The sequence below is a fragment of the Micromys minutus genome (genome assembly GCF_963924665.1).
Source record: "Micromys minutus genome assembly, chromosome: 3".
In the NCBI taxonomy this organism is placed as follows: domain Eukaryota; kingdom Metazoa; phylum Chordata; class Mammalia; order Rodentia; family Muridae; genus Micromys; species Micromys minutus.
In genome coordinates, this window is record NC_137972.1 from 25,354,871 (window position 1) to 25,373,163 (window position 18,293).

General features: G+C 43.1%; 1 pseudogene across 1 annotated transcript; it reads left to right on the plus strand.

The window, feature by feature from the left end:
• Positions 1-14,591: 14,591 nt before the first annotated feature.
• Positions 14,592-15,663, plus strand: LOC308418455 (outer mitochondrial transmembrane helix translocase-like; annotated as a pseudogene). The gene has a single exon. The product of its transcript is annotated as an outer mitochondrial transmembrane helix translocase-like (transcript).
• Positions 15,664-18,293: the final 2,630 nt, after the last annotated feature.

The window sequence follows — 18,293 nt, forward strand, 5'->3', positions numbered from 1 at the left end:
CCAACTCCCCAACAATGGTCAGCAGCAGCGGTGAGTTGAAGTCCAAAGATCTAGCAGTTGCTCAGTCCCACGAGGCAAGCAGGGGAAGAGAGGGAGCCTTCCTTCTTCCTTATGTAGGTCTCCAACAGAATGTGTGTCCCAGATGAAAGGTGTGTACCACCATGCCTGGATCTTCAACTTGCTTTGTCCCAGATGACCTTGAATTCAGAGATCTCCTTGTCTTAGTGTCCTGGGATTCATAACCACTGTGCCTCAAGATCTCCATGCCAAGATCCAGGTCAGAAACTTGTATCTCCCATTCTCAAGATCAGGATCACAGGTGAGCCCTCCAATTCTGGATTGTGGTTCAGTCCAGTTATAGTTAACTTGACAACCAGAAATAGCCACTACACCAAGTGACTTTTGTTTTTTCCAATCCTGCTTGTTCAGTGAAGCAAGTGACTGGCATCTGTACCAGTACAGAGCAGACTAGGGTCACTCACGGACAGGAAATTCCTGGATGGTGCATGAACCCATTACAACTCCTATCGGGACTCTTCCCGCCCCATCCCTGGTTTCTCCTTACCTTCCAGAACAGTTCAGGGCCCTAACCAGGAGTGAGGTGGGTACCTCTGAAGTAGATCCAGCAGCACCCCCACAGGGACCCAGGACAGGGGATGGGTCGTTGAATGCGGACAACGACGAGGGGACTGCCCACCACCCAAGTCAAAACCTACTCTAGTTGAAAAATCCATCCATACATAAAGTGGATGCAACTCTCCTGGGCCTCGGAGCCTAGAGGACTGGAGTGGGGTTCCGTGTGTTGAGAGGACACAGGCAGGGCGAGGAGTGTGTCCACATGAGAGGACATTGGTAGAGGTGAGAGACAAGTTAGACCCAGAAGCAGAATTAAGTGTGCAACAGTTAGAACTGAAAACCACAACAGTTTAGAACTGAAATTGCCCTGGAATAGAGCTGAAGGTGAAGAAGAGGAGCCGAACCCTGAAACGCTGGTTCTGCGTGAATTCACGGTTCTTGGTGAGCAACTAGAGAGGTGTGCATGTGTATTCACGCACACATTCCCTAGCTCAGCCCACTGAGAGTGTATGAATGGGTGTCACTCAGAGGCGCATCCAGAACATAGCTTCTGGCTTCTAGTTGTCATTCTCAGACAAAGGAAACTAGCGATGCTCAGGGAAATGGTGCTTCCCAGATTGGGCAAAGAAAAGCACAAGAGGAACCTAAGCAGGACCCCTTTCTGCCAAAAGACAAATGCTCAAAGAATGGGAGGGGAGGTCAAAAAAAAAAAAAAAAAAAAAAAAAAAAAAAAAAAAAACCCAGTTGTCTGTACCGACACAAGTGAATAACTGAGTGAACTAAGGGAAGAGGCTTGGGTATTTACACAACGTCAAAGGACTTTCCCAGGAATGCACACCAATTAACGGCAGTGTGATGCACACCAATTAACGGCAGTGTGATGTTACATTGTGGCTACAGATAATGTAAGTAATGTAAACATTAAATAGTCAGAAGTGTCCTTCTGGCTGCATGGGGGTCACTGGTGACCACACAGTTGCAATCATGCAAAGGAACAGAATGTACCAGGTTGTCATGAACAGAAAGGGACACAGCTCCCTCCTGCTCTTCTCCTGTCACTGACCTTTGCCGTGACTGCTCCCTAAGAAACATCTGAGTAACCCAAAGTGACAGGTGTTCTGCAAATCAGCTGTCAAGATTATGAAAATTCAAGGTGTTCGGAACAGTCCCAGACTGGCGGGGACATGGTAGTAAAGATAAGCAACATGTCCCCAACTGGGTCTTTCTGCTGCAAAGGATGTTTTTGGAGAAACTGGTAAAGCCCGAGTGGTAATAGTTTCACATTCCAGCATTAGAGGGAAGAAACGGCATCTGGAAAGCGCACTCTGGCTGGGGGGGTGGGGGGGAGGCGGCGCACATCTGTAACGCCAGCACCTGGGAAGCAGAAATATACAGTCGGATTGCTTCAAGTTAAAGGTCAGCCTGGTACACAGAGTTAGACTTTGCCTCAGAAAGGAAAGGGAGAAAGAGAAAATGCCCTTCTATGGTACAGAAAAAGATGTTAAGTACAAGCTTTTACCACGGGCATTCTATTGTTTCAAATGTTTAAATATAAAACAAAATTGTGAGGTACTATATCTTTTTCTGAAGACTGCTAATACAATTGGGTTTGGTTTTTTCTGGTGCCAGGGAGGGAAGAATTTAATTTCAAACCACTATAATACTTGTTCCAACTGTGACTTTGAGATTCCAGGAGCTTTTCCTGTGGCTGGTCCATGCTGCCTACTTGGAGTAATTGTGGTGTTACAGAATCCCTACTAGCAGAATATCTAGCTTTTTGTGACGTTAAATTACAAAACAAGAGGTCATGCCTAAGCACTTCACTCAAAAACTTGTCACAGAAGAAACTGTTGACTGACTGGGTGAGACAGAAAAGTCTTTTCCCTGATGAGGAAAGTTACTTCAGAGACAAATCTTGTCAGAAGCCGGGACAGCCAAGCTCATGAGAAGGATAGACCCTGTAGCATGGGGTAAGAAAGTTTGTTGTTTTTAAAGAAAGCAATGGCTGATAAAGTTTTAGTAATTCTTTACCAAGATCCTTTCTGTATGTTCTATTGTGTGACCCCCCATCTCCAGAACTCTTCCTTACTTCCCTCTGAATGTTGACATTTTTGTACTCTAAATTTCTGTGGTCTGCAGAGAATAAATAGTTATCTTTTTAAGACCGTGAGTTTGATCTCCCTCAACAGTCTCCCCCAGCCCCCACCCTGAGAAGGAGGAGGTGCTGAAGCAGACACACACAACCTTAAGTTTCATTTTCCCAGCTAAAGGCTCAGAAAACAAACAAAAAAAAAAAAAAAAAAAAAAAAAAAAAAAAAAAAAAAAAAAAAAAGTCGGGGTGGGAAAAAGAAAGTGTCTGTTACCTGCCCTGCAATTCTCTGTCCTCAGCCACTGTATTGCTTCACTACAGGGCTCCTCAAACTTATTGCTAAATGTCCTAAACTTTAGTGACCCCCCCAACATGACTCTCACTCATTATAAGCATTGTTTGGGGTACAGCCCACTAAATGTCTCTCAGCCTTGAACCCATACACACCAAACACACCCCACAGAAATCTATAGATTGCTTTTTCCTTTTTCCTGAATTGTTTAGTTGTAAGTTACAGAGTCCAGCCTCTTCGGCTCTGAACAATTCAATGAACAACTCCTAGAATCAAAGACACTTTATCACGTAACCTGGTACAAGTATCAAATTTGGAGAGTTTCTAAAAATCTTGCCAAGGTTTAGATCTGGCTAAAATAAATAATCTCATTTGTTTAAGGTTTTCATTCTATTTAGAGATCTTTATCCTCATGTGTTCAGTTATAAGAAAGATAGAGACACCCTGGATTCATCTTATGTTCCCTACACAATGTTTTGCAAAACTATAGTACAAATTTCAGCCAGCGTTGACCCAGGGACTAATTAATTGGGTAAAGCAGCATGATGTGGAACGGCTGAAATGTTGCAGGTCCAGAGACAAATTATACCTCATCTGTGCTAGCTTTAGCTCCCCTAAATAACCATCTTCTTGCCCACCTCTGTGTAGGAATTTAAGTCTGTGATTAACAGACTTTTGGAACTTAGTAACTTGCGACGAGACCACTGGCTTCCACCAATCCAAAAGCTAAACATGTCATTAGATAGCATCTGAGAGGTATCTTACTTTAGCCACCTTTCTGATGTACCCACCTGTGTATTTTTAAATTACCTTGTTTTGTGACTTTCTTTGTTCTGCTACTAAGAAACTGCTTTCATGAGGAATCATGAGATTGGGACGATCTAGCTCTTTGTTTCCAGTCACTGCCGATCAAATTTGGCTCCAGAATAAACTTTTACTTCCTTGGAAGCTAGCCCTGTGTTTTTGTGTCAACTAGTTACATAAATAGATATTAGCGTTCTCTCTCTCTCTCTCTCTCTCTCTCTCTCTCTCTCTCTCTCTCTCTCTCTCTCTCTCTCTCTCCATCTCTCTCCCTCTCTTTCTTTCTCCCTCTCTCTCTCCCCCCTCTCCCTTTCTCCCTCTCTCTCCCTCCCTCCCCCCTCACACACACACACACACACACACACATATAATTCTTTAGAGGCTAATTATTGTTGGTAATATCAATAGTGTGTTCCTTTTCGTTGCTGAGTAGTATTTCATAGGATAAACGTATTTGTTTAGCCATCTCTTAAGTTATTTCCATCTTTTATTGATTACAAATAAAACCACAATTTAAAATTATAGGGTTTTTTTCTGCATTGAATTCCCCCCACCCCAGGATATATGTCTAGGATACAATTGCTGGGTGGCATATAACTACATGCTTAATTTTTTAAAAAGAAGTATCAAATTCTTTTCCACATGTGACAACATGGTATTAAATTTCCAGTAGTCATGGTCATTGGCACCCTTCCAGTCTTTGCTGATGTCACTGTTCCTTAGTTTTACCATTCTGAGAGTGTCCACAGTAGTGGGCAGATTTATCCCCACAATACTGCCAGTAACCTTAGGGGTTTCCCACTTAGGGACCTCCGTTCATATAAAGCCAGGTCCTTGACTATTTTCAGGACAAGACACAAGTTAGCTAGCTTATTAAGGAGGAAATAGAGACAGAGTGCATTTCCAGACTTAAACATGGAGAGAGGAGGAGGTAGAGAGGAGAAAGGGATAGAGAGGGCAAAAGGGGAGATGAGGAGAGAGAGAGAGATACAGAGGAAGAGGAAGATGGGATATACATGAAAGTCGTGTGTACAAGCTTCTCAGGAGGGAGGCTTCCCTCTCAGGCACCTGTGTAATGGCTGACCCATGATCACAGAACCAAAGCATCTTTCCAGGTTACTTTGTTCAAAGGATGTAACACAGGCGATTTAAAGACGAAGCAGGGTGATCAAGTCCAACCGTTAGCTGTTTCCTTTTCTTGAAGAAATTCCTTTACAAATGAGATCTGAAGGTGGGTCTATGAGGGGAGCGTTGTTGGATATAAGAAAGGGGAGTTGCTGTGGTTGTCTTCTAGACCTTGAGTACACGCAGCTCCTTGACTGTCGTGAACATCCTTGTTGGAGAGTTCTTGCAGATAACATGCAACATCTCTGTGTCCAGTCTTTATTTTGGTTGGTTACATTTCTGACTCAGCCAGCAAGAAATAGAAGCCAGATCCCAGTAGGAGAGGGTTCTCTGCCTTCCAGCATCACCTTCAGCTGTCTTCTGAAGCCTTTTGCTGTGGCCGGGGGTTGCTGCTGTTTGACATGTGGCCTCATGCAGCCCAGGGTGGTGTCAAAAAAATCTCTGGGTAACAGCCAGGTGGTGATGGTGCATGCCTTTGATCTCAGCACTTGAGAAGCAGAGGCTTCTAGATCTCTGAGTTCAAGGGCCGCCTGGTATACAGAGTAAGTTCCAGGAGAGCCAGGACTACACAGGGAAACCCTGATTGGGGGATGGGGGGGTGGGAAAAACTAGGTAACAGAAGATGGCCTTTACCTCTACCTCCTCATTCTCCTGTTTCTGCCTCCAAAGTCCCTAACTGCAAGCCAGTTTGATAACTAATCCTGTATGTCTGTATTTAGCAAGGACTGGATCAACTTTGAATACTGTTTCCTTTCTTTCTCTTTCTTTTAATTAATTTTTTTCAACACAAGGTTTCTCTGTGTAAGCCTGGCTGTCGTGGAACTCACTCTGTAAACCAGACTGGCTTCTAACTCAAAGATCTGCCTGCCCCTGCCTCCCAGGTGCTGGGATTAAAGACCTGCATGCACTACCACACCCAGTGAACAGCAGTTTTCTTGAAATAGGCCACAGAAGGTCAGGAAACCAAGTTGTTAGGCTGGGGGGGAGGGACCTCCACATCACAGTCACACACACAAAACAAGAATGACAACTCATAGTTGTGACGGTTAACAGCTAAACTAACAGACGAGGTGACACACAAACCACCATGAGGACCCAATACTTGTCATGAACACAGGCTTTCAGGAAACTGAAAGAAAATAACATAATCATATTAACTCAGGGTGTACTCTTGGATATTTGAGCCAAGAGTGCTTTTTGGTTATCTTACGTGTGTCTTTATGTTTTATACTGAGGCTTCTGTGTTCAGGAGGAAAGGGAAAAAGTCAGAAGAATAGGTAAAACCTTGAATACTCAGTTTCCTTAACGTACACCATTAAAGAATTGGGGAAGGCACACGTGCATTGTTGTAAGATGGCGCCCAGAGAGGGACCATCCAAGTTCCCTGTGGATGAGATTGCAAACTTTACAAAAGGCAGCCCCTGAAAGAGCAGGAGTAAGCAATCAGCTGGAAAGTCCCCGGTTTTCAGAGTGAAGATAAAATCTTTATGAGCAAAGAAATGACCAGCTAAATGGGTTTGGGGACCTAAAATGTGCTGATTAAAGATATTATCTCCCTAGGTGCCATCTTAGGGCTAATTCTTCTCAGCATCATGGTGTTTCTAAGGCCAGCATGTGGCTTAGGATTCACCGGTAAGGTAGCGTCTTCCCAAACAACCACATACTGTTTCATCTGGCCCAGGATACTGTATATGTAAGAAAGTAATGCTAGAAACCCACTGTTACTCAGACACTCAAGGAGCATTCCCCTCACAGACAGGACCGGTTTCCTGCTGAGACAGACCTAGGTCCTGGTGCTCCCACTTGTCATCTGGAACAGTGAGTGCTCCTCAAAGTGAGGGATGGTAGGAAACATATCCTGCTCCTTACCCCATGTCCCTCTCCCCTGCCTGAGAATCAGAGAGCCTGGCTGCAGGCTTTTTACTGCGAAACTATCCTCAGAAAAGCATAAGAAGATGCAAGGAGTAAATTACAGGAGTCCGTTTTCAAATTGAGGTGAGCTTGAAGTCCACTGGAGTTACAGATCAGAGGTGCGCCAAGAGCCCCTTTCTCAGCCTAGCCTGAGGGACTTCCGTCAAGAAAAGCCAGATACTTCTGTACCCCTGAAAATAGTTTCAGCGCAAGACACAGGAAAGCAGGCTCAGTGATGTTTTGGATTCTGTTTTGTATTTGGTTTGGGTTTTAATTTATGTGTTTGTGGCAGGTTTGTGTTTTTGTTTTTTGTTTGGTTTGGTTTGGTTTGGTTTGGTTTGGTTTGGTTTGGTTTGGGGGTTTTCAAGACAGGGTTTCTCTGTGTAGCTTTGCCTGTTCTGGAACTCACTATGTAGACAAGGCTGGCCTCAAACCCAGAAATCCACCTGCCTCTGCCTCACGAATGCTGATGTTAAAGGCCTGCGGCACCACTGCCCAGCTGTACTTGTTGGGGTTTTTGGGTTTGTTTGTTTGTTTGTTGGTTTGTTTTGCCACCACCCACCCCCTTCCTTCTCATCTTCTTCCCACTACTCCATGGGTTAGTTAATTCAGCCGAACTAAGAGATAGTACAAGATTTGAGTAATAGTGAGTATTTAGAGACATCCTTTAGAAAAGACCCAGCCTGCCTCCTTCTTAGGCTTAAGGCCATCTTACACTAAAGACAAACTAGGTTCCTTCCTGTTCACGATTTAACATGTTTCTCAAGGATTGGGCTATGTTCCACCTGTAACCTTAACTACAAAGGGTGCTGTCCTGCCTGTTCCGGGAATGCCAATCATGTCTTCAAGAGTCAAACAGTTATTTAGAACCATCTAGAAACCCTACCTGTTTTCCAAAGGGGTTATTATATCCACCTTGCTACCATGTCTTTGTTTCAAGAGACTGCTAAGCCTGCCTCATATGCTCCAGTAACCCTGCCTTCTTAACTCTTCAAGCCCCACCCCCATTTGGAAACCTCCTATCTCTGAGCTTTATTTATTTATTTTTCCTCGTGAGCCTAGCCATTAACAGCTGAGCCATCTCTTCAGCCTATACCTGAGTTTTATGTCTGCCTCACATCTGTTGACGACTTCTTTAACCCCAGCTTGGGGGAGGCAGCCTGAGTACACAGATATAAAAGCTTACTTTCATTGATTGCTTGTGTTAATTAATTTGACCAGATAATTAAGGGTCGTGGTTTTTTCCTCCTATCTCTGGTATTAGCATACAGTTAGGGATACCTATAGTAGTGCATGCCTTTAAGCCTAACACTGGAGCGATTAGGCATAAACTGATCAGGAGTCCAAGATTAGCCTTAGCTGCAAAGCAATTCAAGGCCAGTCTGGGCAACATGAGACCCTGTCTGAAAACATGAGAAGACAAGAAGGGGGGAAGGAAGGAGGGAGGGAAGGAGGTAGAAAGAGGAAGAAGAGGAGGAGGAGGAAGAGAAAGAGGAAGATGAGAAGAAGAAGGAGGAGGAGAAGAAGAAGAAGAAGAAGAAGAAGAAGAAGAAGAAGAAGAAGAAGAAGAAGAAGAAGAAGAAGAAGAAGAAGAAGAAGAAGAAGAAGAAGAAGAAGAAGAGGGAGAAGGAGAAGGAGAAGGAGAAGGAGAAGGAGAAGAAGAAGAAGAAGAAGAAGAAGAAGAAGAAGAAGAAGAAGAAGAAGAAGAAGAAGAAGAAGAAGAAGAAGAAGAAGAAGAAGAAGAAGAAGAAGACAAAATAGGAGGGATACAGAAGGAAGAGAACACATATCCAAAGGGTACCAGATTCTCAAATGCATACATGTGCCCTTGCACAAACACGAACACACACATACATAGTTAATTACAGTTAGGTTAAAAAGGTGGGAAACATTTCGTTTTCTCTCCTTCTTGCCTATGATTTTCATTCAGTTTATAGAAATCTAAAACAATGGCTACAAGGGTTGGACTTTTTACTATCACACAGGCAAACTGTTCCTTGCCTCTGAGGAAGGGGACCTCGGGTCCCAGGTTGCCTTTAAGATAGCTTCTTAGATAAGTCCAGGTAGAGGAAAGTGGAGCCTTTAACATCCCCTATCTTGAAAAACAACAGAATTGAGTTTGTGAGAGAGATGATTCATACCCATGCCAAGCCCAGCAGAGCTCTTTAATGAATGGAGAAGCCATTTGTACATTCTCTTTGAGGATCAGCTTCAAGCTTCAGCCTCCTGAATTCCTATTAAATCCTGAAACTGGCCTGCCTGAAGGAAAGGATGTCCTAAGGAGCCTTTCTGGCTGGCTGGCTGACATCTTGAAACAGAACCCCAGGAAATTGGAATTACTTACCCCAAGACTTCCACACTAGAGAAGGAAATGACTGAAGCCTAGTGCCAGCTAAAGAAGATGGAGCTTCTCAGAGCCCAACAACTTGCCAATCCCCTACAGGAGAGACTGGAACTGAGACACAGGTCAGTTAAGTATGAGGTTCTCTGACCTTCTAATTAAAGTCTTCCTCCATGTTGTTAACACCTAAAAGATAGACTTAGGGTTCTTGGAGGAGCTCTGAATATCTGTATCCCTCTTCTCAATGTGCCCTCATTGAATAAATCTCCTTTTTCTATTCGTCACTATTAATTTAGCTCCACATTAAAAATGTGTTTTGGGTTTTTTTGTGTATGTGTCTGTTTGTTTTTCTGTCTGTCTGTCTGTCTGTCTGTCTCTCTCTCTCTCTCTCTTTCTCTCTTTCTGTGTGTGTGTGTGTGTGTGTGTGTGTGTGTGTGTGTGTGTGTAGCCTTGGTTCCTCTGAAGCTAGGTTTATTGGTAGTGATAAGCTGCCTAAAGTGGATGCTGGGAGCCAACCTTGGGTCCTCTGGGAAAGCATTAACCATGTTTAACAAAAGAGTTATCTTTCTAGCCCCTCTTCCATGGTTTTTATTTGGATTATAAGATGGTAGATTTTTATTTGGCTTTTTCATAACCCTTTATTATGCTAATCTCTTCTTCCTGCTCATCTCCCCATTCTTTTAGCCTCTTCCCTGATTAAACCATCCATCCCCAGAATTCCCCCTCTCTACTTTTACCTATGTTCTATCCCAACCTCCCATCAAATATTTCCTCCTAGTTTCCAGGCGTCCACAAGTATCCCACATTCAATAAACAGAAGTAAGCACACAAAGCTAGGACCTGCATATAACACTAAGCATTTGTCCTTTTGGTACTGCGTCACCTCGCTTAGTATACCTTTTTCCAGCTCCATCCATCTGCCTACAAATTCTTTAATTTTTATTTACAGCTGAATAAAATCCCACCAGGTGTCTATACAAGGTTTTCATCATCCATTCTTCAGTGGATGGGCATCTAGGCTGCTGCCATTTCCTAATGATTGTGAATACAGAAGCAATGAATGGTAGGCTGCCTGTGGTGGTTTGAATATGCTTGCCCCATGGGTAATGGCACTATTAGGAGGTGTGGCCTTGTTGGAATAAGTATGGCTTTGTTGGGGGAAGTTCGTCACTGTGGGGGTGGGCTTTGAGGTCCTATGCTCAAGCTTCACTCAGTGTGGAAGAGAGAAACCCTCCTCCTGGCTTCCTGCAGAAGATAGTCCTCTCCGGGCTGCTTTTGGATCAAGATGTAGAGCTCTCAGCTCCTCCAACACCGTGTCGACCTGCATCATGATACTGGACTGAACCTCTCAACCTGTAAGCCATCCCTAATAAAATGTTGTTCTTTATAAGAGTTGCCTTGGTCATGGTGTTTGTTCACAACAATAACCCAAACTAAGACAGAGCCCTTTGGGTATCTGTCCAAAAGTAGTATACCATGGTCACATTTTATTTCTAATGTTTGGAGAAACCTCTAGACTGATTTCTAACATGGCCATCTAGTTTATACTGAGAAAGTGCAAACACCCCTGAAACAATACAAGTTCTTACCAGTCATATCTGTTATCCACCAAAACCAAAATATAAGACTTTATTGCACTAAATATCTCCTTTTAATCTATACAGAAAGCAGGCACAACTGTTTTGGAAGTGTGGTGGTTTAAATAAAATAGGCTTGGCCCAGGGAGTGGCTCTATTTGGAGGTGTGGTCTTGTTGAAGGATATGTGTCACTGTGAGCATGGGCTTTAAGACCCTCATTCTAACCATGTGGGAGCCAGTCTTCTTCTAGCAGCCTTCAGAAGAAGACGTAGAACTCTCAGTTCCTCCTGTATCGTGCCTGCCTGGATGCTGCCATGCTCCTGCCTTGATGATAATGGACTAAACCTTTGAACCTGTAAGCTGGCCCCAATTAAACATTGTCCTTCTAAGAGATGCTTTGGTCATGGTGTCTGTTCACAGCAGTAAGACCCTAAGGCAAGAGGTAAACAACCTCTGATTGTATTTGAGATACACTCCATAAACAGGAACCAACTTGGCTGACATAGCATCAACACAATTTCTAAGTTTGTACCACAGACAAAAGCTACTCTCAGTCTTAAGCAGAGAAGCCTCTCTTTGCAGTGAATATCACTACATTCAGAGACTCGTGGCTGCCCAAGTCACTGAGAACAACTGGAAACTGAGAACTCAGCCATAAACAAGGTAGCTACAACCCCTCTGAGGTTTGAGAAATGTTGCAGGAGAAGGAACAGAAAGTGTGTAAGGATGAAGAGCTGTGGCTCTTAACTAGACACCACCCTTCCAACTCACAGGTCTCTGCACAGTCAGACAGGATTGGACCTGTCAACAGTCAATCATTAAATGATGGGAGGGCTCATTTGACCCTACCTCTTACATCTGAACTATTGTCTAGTAACAGCTTCTAGGAAGGGGAGGGATCAAAAAGGGTATTTGTCTTCCCACTGTTGAATGCACCAAGCTCTAGTGGATAGCTTCAAACCCATGGTCACACAGACAACTATGGTTAAAATCAGTGAGTCTCACAACAAAACAAATAAATATGAGTGTGAGGAAAAGAATTGTTGGCAAGTGGGAGGGGGGCAGAGAGGGGAAGCAGAAAGACGAGAGAGGAACAGGATGAGAGTGGGCATGCTTGCATGGATGAAATGGTCAAAGAACAAACTTAATAAATAATAATGATAAAATAGATCCACGTTTAGTACAGCATTATTTGCAACAGCCAAGATCTAGACCGAGCCTAGGTGTCCGTCAACATACGAAAGAATAAAGAAAATATGATGCCTGTACACTGTGTATCAACCACAACAATGAATGAAAGTGTCATTTCCAGGACAGTGGATGGAACCGGAACTCATCATGTTAAACAAAACAAAGCGTCCTCGCAAAGATAGATCTCACATGGAGTCCCTCACGTGCACAAATGTTGGTGAAGATGGCACAAAAAGGGCAATGATTAGAGCCGTTATTTGCCTCTCTAAAACTGTCACAGTGAAACCTAATGTCTTCATACTCAAGGCACATTACTGCTTCTAAGAATTAAAACAATACATACACATATATGACAATGCAGATTGTGCTATGGTTTGACTCTGAAACAACTTCCACAAGCTTGTGTTCTGGAACCTTTAGGAGGAGGGGCCTTGCTGGCAGACATAGGTCAGAACCAGGACCTCGGGCTGCAGATTTGTTCTGCCTCCTGATCCCCTGCAACGTGAAGCCCTCCATCATGAGCTCAAGTCTCCTGGAGCCAGGTTCTAAAACAAACCTTTCTTCCTTTAACTTGTTTCTGCCGGGTATTTTGGTCACAGGAATGTGACAATAATATAGGTGGGTGCCAAGACCCAAGCCTTGGACTTAACTAACTGAGGCAACAAGGAATAAAGATATAATGGAAAGACATACAAAAAGGCCAGGATGGGTGGGCCGTGCCCTCCAGTGGAGATGCTGCAGCAGCTGGAAACTCAGAGCTGTTTTACACAGCAGGAAGGAGGGGGCAGGCAAGCTAACTTGGGTGGAGGGTCACTGTAGGGGACTGGTCTCAGGCCGCAGGCATCCCAACCAAGGAGAGGAAGCCATGGTCCGTACAGGAAGCTGTGGTCAGTACTCTCTGCACACACTGTCAACATCTGCCCTCAAACCTGGGGAAGGCCTGGCCGTTCTCTTGGGTCTGAGGCTTTGGCGTCATTGACACATGGCCACAATCAGGCCAACAGCAGAATTCACCAAAGATTTCATCTACTCCCACAGCAGGGTTGACAGTAAAACTAGATAATGATTTACCACGCAAACATCAAACACAAATGACGATCCCAGGCTACGTTAACATCATAAACAGTGTGTTTCAGCGAGGTGAACATTGCAAAGAAAATAAAAAGGGCATTATATAACGGTAAAAGAGTCGGGCCACAAAGAAGACGCTGAAACCCCAGCCAAGACAAACATTTAGACAGGAGAAATCTCAGTGATTGACAGACAGCTACACAGAAAATCAGAAGAGCAGAGTAACTCAGTGCCGATGGGATCAAAGTGAAGCATCTTATGAAGCACCAGAGCAACAACAGCACAGTACACACTCTAAGCAAGTGCACCTAGTATTTCCTAAGATCAATAACTCATCAAATCCAGCACATCAGGACTAGTAGGGCACAGCTAAATCCAATGCTATGATTAAATGTATAGCACTAAGTGTTTACATTTAGGGGAAAAAAAACTAAAAATCTTTACTGCTTAAGATTCTACTACAAAAAGAAAAAAAGAGTCTACTACAAAAAAACTAAGCAGATCATGGTAGCCCGCGCATTTAATCCCAGCATGTGGGATGCAGGAGTGGGGGGGATCTCCACAACTTCAAGGGCAGCCTGGTCTAGACTATGAGTTCTAAACTAGCTAGAGCTTGATAGCAATAAACAAATAAATATTAAAAATATAGACATAGCTCATGACACTGAAGAATGAGGAAAAAAAAGCACAAAACAGGAAGTCTATTCTTTAAAAACAAGTCTCCAGTAGACATGGCTAACAAAGATAAGAAGGCATGAGTTATCAATATGGGGAGCAATAAGAAGACCACAGACTTGCAGACACAAGCATACGCAATAATAAGACACAGAAAGCTATAAGCAATAGCACACACGAACCACACATTCATCTGAGCTTAACCAATTCCTAGGAAAGCAGGAACCACCCCAACTTGCCAATATGAAATAATAACTCTGACTAGCAAATAAAATTAACCTTTAATTTGGTGTGTGTGTGTGTGCACATGCATGCGTGAGTTGCTGGTATGTGTTTGTGTTTACCACATGAGCCTGGAGTCCCCTGGAGCTGGAGTGATAGATGTGGGTGCTGGGGATTGAACCCGGGTCCTCCAGAAGAACAGTCAGTGCCCTTGAACAATGAGTCTTTCAGCTCTGAACTCTTAATTTTAAAATACCCCCCTTCCAAAGAATTCTGCAGGCCCAGCTGATCTCCCTGGAGAGGTCTACCACACATTTTAAGAATTAATATCAACTGTATACTTCAAAAAGGCAGAAGAGGGCTGGAGAGATGGCTCAGTGTTAAAGGGCACTGACTGCTCTTCCAAAGGTCCTGAGTTCAATTTCCAGCAACCACAGGGTGGCTCACAACCATAAGATCTGATCATCAAGGAGAAACCAGGACAGGAACTCAAACAGAGCAGGAACCTAGAGCAGGAGCTGATTCAGAGGCCATGGAGGGGTGCTGCTTACTGGCTTGCTCCATAGGACTTGCTCAGCCTGATTTCTTATAGAACCTAGGGCCACAATGGGCTGTGTCCTCACCTATCAATCACCAAGAAAATGTCCTACAGCTTTCCTGTGCGAGGCCGGGCTAAGGCTTCTGTCGTCTCTGGTCCTACCTCTGGATTAACAATCAAGATGGTACATGCTGAAGCCTTTTCTCATCCATTGAGTCGGAACAAGTTGTCGGTCTAATTTTCCGTTTAACGATATTTGGTGCAGTAACATACTTCACTATCAAATGGATGGTAAATGCAATTGACCCCACCAGGAAGCAGAAAGTGGAAGCTCAGAAACAGGTGGGAAAACTGATTAACCAAATTGGTGTGAAAAATGTGAAGCTTTCAGAATATGAAATGAGTATTGCTGCTCATCTAGTAGACCCTCTTAATATGCATGTTACTTGGAATGATATGGCAGGTTTGGATGATGTCATTACAGATCTGAAAGACACAGTCATCTTACCTATCAAAAAGAAGCATTCCAGACTTCTGCAGCCTCCAAAAGGTGTTCTTCTGTATGGGCCTCCAGGCTGCGGGAAAACTCTAATCGCCAAAGCAACAGCCAAAGAAGCGGCTGTCGATTTATTAACCTTCAGCTTTCGACACTGACTGATAAGTGGTATGGAGAATCTCAAAAACTGGCTGCTGCTGTTTTCTCCCTTGCCATAAAGCTACAGCCTTCTATAATATTTATCGACGAAATAGGCTCTTTTCTACGAAACTGTTCGTTATGACCATGAAGCTACAGCGATGATGAAAAAGCCCAGTTTATGAGTCTTCGGGATGGGCTGGATACTGACCACAGCTGCCAGGCCATAGTGATGGGAGCTACCAATCGTCCTCAAGACCTCGACTCTGCTATCATGAGGAGAATGCCTACCAGATTTCATATTAACCAGCCTGCTCTAAAACAAAAAGAAGCAATTTTAAAACTCATCTTGAAAAGTGAAAATGTGGATAGATGTGTAGATCTTCTAGAAGTTGCCCAGGAAACTGATGGATTTTCAGGAAGTGACCTAAAAGAAATGTGTTGAGATGCTGCCCTCCTCTGTGTCAGGGAGTATGTCAATTCTGCATCAGAAGAAAGTCAAAATGAAGATGAAATCCGGCCTGTGCAACAGCAGGACCTGCATCGGGCAGTTGGAAAGATGAAGAAATCAAAGGATGCAGCATTTCAGAATGTTTTGACTCACGTATGTTTAGATTAGGAGTACAGATCATTTGTATAGTTCATCGATCTCATGGGACGTGCTCTCATCTGTACAGCAGTGAGGGAAATCCAGGCTTGTGGTTTTATACTCAGATCTCTGGTCTGCTATATAAATGGTGTTACTGCTTGTCAGAAATCATGAGGAGAAAGCTGAGTGCGGCCTGAGTGTGGGTGCTTGTCTGACCTTTTTAGCCATATGCTATTATGGCCTTGTAGAGTCTAAGCTGCTCTTAGTGTAGTAGCTGATTTGTCAAGTCGTTAGTGAGGAATGGGATGTGGTTAGGGGCTAGTTTCTAGACACGTGAGTATGAATGTGAGTGTGTGTGTGTGTACGAGTGTATATCCTTTTTTAAATATATTCTGTACATAGGTTTGAATTCAGAAGTTTAAAAAAAAAAATCCCAACTACTGAATCCAAAACCACCAGATAGTCTGTAGCAAAACTGGGATTAAGGCATGATCCGACAGTTACTGTGAGATTCAGCCATTCCTAGTTGTCACTTGTTTGGGCCATTTTTAAGTTGAAAATTTTCCTCTGCAGTTGGTTGAATCAACCACACCTGAATATGTACACGTGTCTCAATTATAATGGTTGTCAGGAGAAGCAGATAACAAGCATTTGCTCAAAGATCAGCAGTGACTCCACCTCACTCTACTGTGACACCAGGTAGACTTATTAAAGTTTTACACTGAATTACATAAGGATTGAAACTTTTCTAAAGAATGGTTTGAGAAGCCTCAGTACTCTTTAATCCGTGTACATGACTCAGTGTAAGAGTTCTGTAACTGTTCCTTAAGTGTTGTTTGAAAGTTACATGTTCTTTAATTACGTTCAAATTTAATTTGGTCACCCAAACAAAATGATAGTTTATATAAATACTCATTACTAAATGTGCTAAAAAATACTCACTTTGCAACAAATTTTAAAAATTTCTTAGTATAAAATGTGTACAAATAATACACATCAAAATTCTTGTGTTGTGTCTGTAGTCACTTGATGCCATGTGAACCACATATAAAATTCTTCTCTTTTTTTTCATACCTCCAGTAGCCAGAATTCTGTTTCAGGCACCTAGACATATGACAGAGCAAGAAGATAAATGCCACAGGACAGTCTTAAGGTGCCTCTGAATCATCAGGAAAATTAAACTGACAAAAATGCTGTCGGTTTTATTATTTGTTTTATTTCTTTGAAAACTAAATTCTCATGTGTTGCTGAGTTAATTTCTCTAGTAATATGTTTCACAGGAACCTCCCAGACACTTTCTCCCTATTTGTTTTCTGGGTTACACACTGCAGGAGGCTACTTAGGATAAGGACAAGCAGCTGTGCAGGGTCGTGAAGATGACGAGAAAGGATTGCTAACACAGGATGCCAAGAAACTTACCTTGTTTTATAATTTACAATAAAAGGCCCTTCCTTGTGAGTCTTTTTTTCCACTTTAAAAAAAGAAAAGAAAATGTTCTACAGGCTTGCTTAAGGATACATCTAATGAAGGCATTTAAGACATTTTCTTAATTGAGGCTCCCTCCTCTTTGATGACTCTATACTTTGTGTCAAGTTGACATAAAACCAGCCAGCTCATCAGTCAGGCATGCATAGTCCAGAGATACAAAACGGGCTCATCACTCAGTGCATCCCACATGTTAGCAAGCCACACACACACACACACACACACACAATGGGCTGGAGATTTATCTCAAAGTCAAGAGTACTTGTTGCTCTTGCAGAGGACCCAGATTTAATTCTCAGCACCATGTTGTGACTCACAACCATCCATAACTTTAGTTCCAGGTGATCCAACGGCCTCTTCTGACTTCTCTGGGTACCAGGAACATACTTGCTGTGTGCAGATATCCATGCAACCAACCACTCCTCCGCATCAAATAAAATAATAAACCTTTTAAAAATAAAAAGCACTTAAAAGGAATTCATATATGGATTAAGACTTTCTAAAAACTAGGAATGTATTAGAGTTTATATGACTCCATTTTACAGCATTCTCAAAGTGGCCAAATTGTGGAGTTTATTGATGTTTGCACTTGTCTTAGTCAGGGTTTCTATTGCTGTGACAAACATGACCAAAAAAAAAAATGTTGGAGAAAAAATGATTTATTTAGTTTAGGCTTCCATATTGCTGTTCATTATTAAAAGAAGACAGGCAGGATCCTAGAGGCAGGAGCTGATGTAGAAGCCATGGGGGCGGGGTGCTGCCTACTGGCTTGTTCCCTGTGGCTTGCTGGTTCTTTTAGAAACCAGACTACTAGCCCAGGGATGGCCCAATTCACCATGAGCTGGATCCTTCTCCACTGATCACTGATTGAGAAAATGCCTTACAGCTGGATCTCATGAAGGCATTTTTCTCGACTGAGGTTCCTTCTTCTCTGATGACTAAGTTTTATCAAGTTGACACACAAAACCAGCCAGTACATCCAGTTATCCATGGGGGCTGGTGTGACTATTTGAAGGAAGAGAGATCTTTGTGGTAATGGAGTTTCTTGTCTTGATTGGTGCAGTGGTGACACAGAGACACACGTGTAATGGCGTGTGTCACAGGCACACACACATACCTGGACTGCTTGCTTGGTTTTTATATTATATCATGTGTAATCACTGAAGGAAGTGGGT